Source organism: Schistocerca americana, chromosome 4 (genome assembly GCF_021461395.2).
Source record: "Schistocerca americana isolate TAMUIC-IGC-003095 chromosome 4, iqSchAmer2.1, whole genome shotgun sequence".
NCBI lineage: Eukaryota > Metazoa > Arthropoda > Insecta > Orthoptera > Acrididae > Schistocerca > Schistocerca americana.
This window is the reverse complement of record NC_060122.1, coordinates 319,116,443-319,119,858: the sequence shown is the minus strand read 5'-3', so window position 1 is coordinate 319,119,858 and position 3,416 is coordinate 319,116,443. Positions and strand designations below refer to the sequence as shown.

General features: G+C 46.5%; 1 pseudogene; it reads left to right on the top strand.

Moving 5' to 3' along the window:
• The first annotated feature begins 955 nt into the window (after window positions 1-955).
• On the top strand, window positions 956-1,072 carry LOC124614488 (annotated as a pseudogene).
• Window positions 1,073-3,416: the final 2,344 nt, after the last annotated feature.

Sequence of the window (3,416 nt, the reverse complement as noted above, 5' to 3'; positions counted from 1 at the left end):
AGGGGGAAGGCAAGTGCCCCCTCTTGGCGCCTTCCATCTTCTATGCTAATAATTTCCAATTTTTCATAAGAACCATATACCAAGCACAATGAACGGTGAACGAGTAAAAATGAACGGTTCCCAAAAAAGAGCGATCACCAGTGAACTAGTTCCCAAGGATGAACGACTTTGCCCATCTCTCGCACAGCGGCAGCGTACAGATACATAGCTGGCAGGTGCGGTCTGTGGCGCCTCGTGCACTGTTCCAGCTTTCGAGCTTAGGCACAGGTCCATCTGGTACCGAGATATCCCGAGGCTAGCCGGGCAGCATCAATCAGAAGCACGCGACGTTGCTGAGCTCTTCTAGCCTTACGAGTGGCGTAGACGTTTGCACTTACAGCCAACTGAAAAGCGAGCAACTGCGACATCTTTAAAGTGATGCTCGTCGAACGGTTTCCTTAATGAGAAAAATCTACCCCCAAACGGGTTCCGACGCTTGTAAGTTCCAAAAATACACTGCTATCCATTAAAACTGCAGCACCAGGCAGAACACCAAATGGTGCGTGTGTGTGTGTGTGTGTGTGTGTGTGTGTGTGTGTGTGTGTGTGTGTTAGAAACACTGTGAGGGGTGACCTTCCGAGCGGTACAGGAACAGTCACAATAGCTCCGCGCCGGCCGGAGTGGCCGAGCGGTTCTAGGCGCTACAGTCTGGAGCCGAGCGACCGCTCCGGTCGCAGGTTCGAATCCTGCCTCGGGCATGGACGTGTGTGATGTCCTTAGGTTAGTTAGGTTGAATTAGTTCTAAGTTCTAGGCGACTGATGACCTCAGAAGTTAAGTCGCATAGTGCTCAGAGCCATTTGAACCATTTGAGCCACAATAGCTCCGCACCTGCATCACATATCACGTGATGCAACGATTTTGTTGATGTGTGTAGTACAGCAGCATGATTAAATTTCTAGGCGATTTCGCAACGGTGGCAACGGCCTTGCCACAGTGGATACACCGGTTCCCGTGAGATCACCGAAGTTAAGCGCTGTCGGGCGTGGCCGGCATTTGGATGGGTGACCATGCAGCCGCCATGCGCTGTTGCCATTTTTCGGGGTGCACTCAGCCTCGTGATGTCAATTGAGGAGCTACTCGACCGAATGGTGGCGGCTCCGGTCACAGAAAACCATCATAACGACCGGGAGAGCAGTGTGCTGACCATACGCCCCCCCTATCCGCATCCTCAGTGAGGATGATACGGCGGTCGGATGGTCCCAATGGGCCACTTGTGGCCTGAAGACGGAGTACTTTGATGACACGGAGCTGCCATCTCTGTGAGCAGCAACGGCTCTAACCCGGATGTGCATCGAGTCGAACCCATGCTTGCGTTACAGATACACTATGTGATCAAAAGTATCCGGGCACCCCCAAAAACATACATTTTTCATATTAGGTGCATTGTGCTGCCACATATTGATAACGTTCTGTATTCTTTAGATTATTTCTTCTTTACTATCACCTATTTCTGTTTTGTGGCAAAATAAACGCAACCTGGCAAAATTTCCGTTTGTTGCTTTAATTTTAGACACCAGTTTATTAATAACGTAGTATTTCTTTTTGACATATTTTCTTACTTTTTAAAAATTCGAGAGGTAGATGGATAGATTGATAGATATTCAGCGATCACAGGCCCTGCAGACCACGCGCTGCTTCCACAAACTGCCTCCATTCCTTTCTGTTTTGTGCCCGGTTCCTCCAGGTGTCTTCAGTTCCCAGGGCTGCTAGGTCCTTCCCCAGGTCGCCCATTCAGCGCTGCCTTGGTCGTCCATCTAAAACTGGTCCCCATATTTTCCTCATTACTCTTCTTTCTAATATTAATAGTTTTTCCCTTTCGAGACGAAGATGTCATAATTCTGGATTACTACATTTGCTGTAACTTGTTGAGACAGATTAAATATCAAGCAAGAATAACATAGAAGAGTCCACTTTTTTTCGTGTACTCACTGTTTATTAAATTTTCCAGTTCCAACAGAATATTCGCAAATTAATGTGTGCCTGCTCAATTTCATCTGCCTCCGTTTAAGTAGAGGCGCCAACAGATCCTGATACAGAAAGCTCTCATCTGCCTTCCTCTTCTTCTTGATTGACAAGGTGGGGCGGCTAGGGAGACAAAAACGGCCTGTCCACAGTGGTACGCGTTATCGGGTTGTTCGGCTACCTTCCGTCTGTATGACTCACAGCGTAACACGAGAATCTTCGTGCGGCGGCAGCCGCAGGGACGTGGTGACCTTCCAGTGAGCGGTGCAACTGACTCATCTCTCAGCTTTTGCTATGGGCACTTCTTAACAGGCGCCGGCGACCTTGAGGCTAGCAGCTTCCTACCGCCACTGATGTGCCGCTAGTTCGTGAGAATCTTCCAATTTGGAGAGAGACAGATACTAGAGCACATCAACTGTCTGTACTGCTTCGCTTTCCACAGAAATGAATGAAGTTGAATAAGTGAAGATTAGTGTTGGATCCATAGATCGTTTACAAAGTCACATCAGACACGCAATTTTAACTTAAAAAGGTAACACCAACCACTCCAAATCCTTTTACTCAGTCTCTCTTTGTAATATAATATAGCCTTCAAACTCAACGTCTCCCTGTCACTGCCACTGTATATGTCTCTTCCCTGCTGTCTCCTTTTTCTCTCACTGGCACTTACTCCTGTCTGTCTATCACACTATCGCTGTCTTTATTCTTTTCTCTCGTTCTGCCTTACCACTGTCTCCTTCTCTGCCAAATTCACTTTCTCTGTATCCCATATTCAATGTCTTTGTCCCATTCTTTCTCTCTGCCACTGGCACTGTCTCTTTTTTCATGTTTACAGTCTGCTATCTTTCTCTTCAACTATCATTGTCTCCTGTCCATACATGTCCTTGGGGATGGTTTGCTCAGGTTTTGAGCCCTACACCGGAAAATTTTAACATCTGGTTATAAGAAACTGGGGGAAACTTTGAATATTTTTCGTGTTAAAATTGGCCGGTCTTCTGAGAGGCGAGGGGTTCCAGACCTCCCAAGCCTATGTATGGTCTTCACTCACCTCTTTTTTTTTCATTTGCAGTGTCTTCTCTCTCTTTTGCTGCCACTGGGACTATCTCCATCCATCTCTCTCTCGCTGTTTTCCGCACTTTTCTGTGAGAATCTTTTAAAGACAGGCGTATTCGCCTTTTTTGTGGTGCGACAGGAGAATTTTTCAGCTCATTCCCTTCTTTTCCCTGTTACAGCAGGGTGTGCTGCTTTAATAAAACGAATTCTCTAGGTCAGTAAAGTTTCGACACTTTATACACTTCAACACATTTACATACTTTGTCACAAATAAACAACAAATAAGTGAACTAAGTATGCATGATGTAAGGCTAACGCAAAATTGTCTCCCATCCAGCGAAATTTCGCTTTACGCTACTTT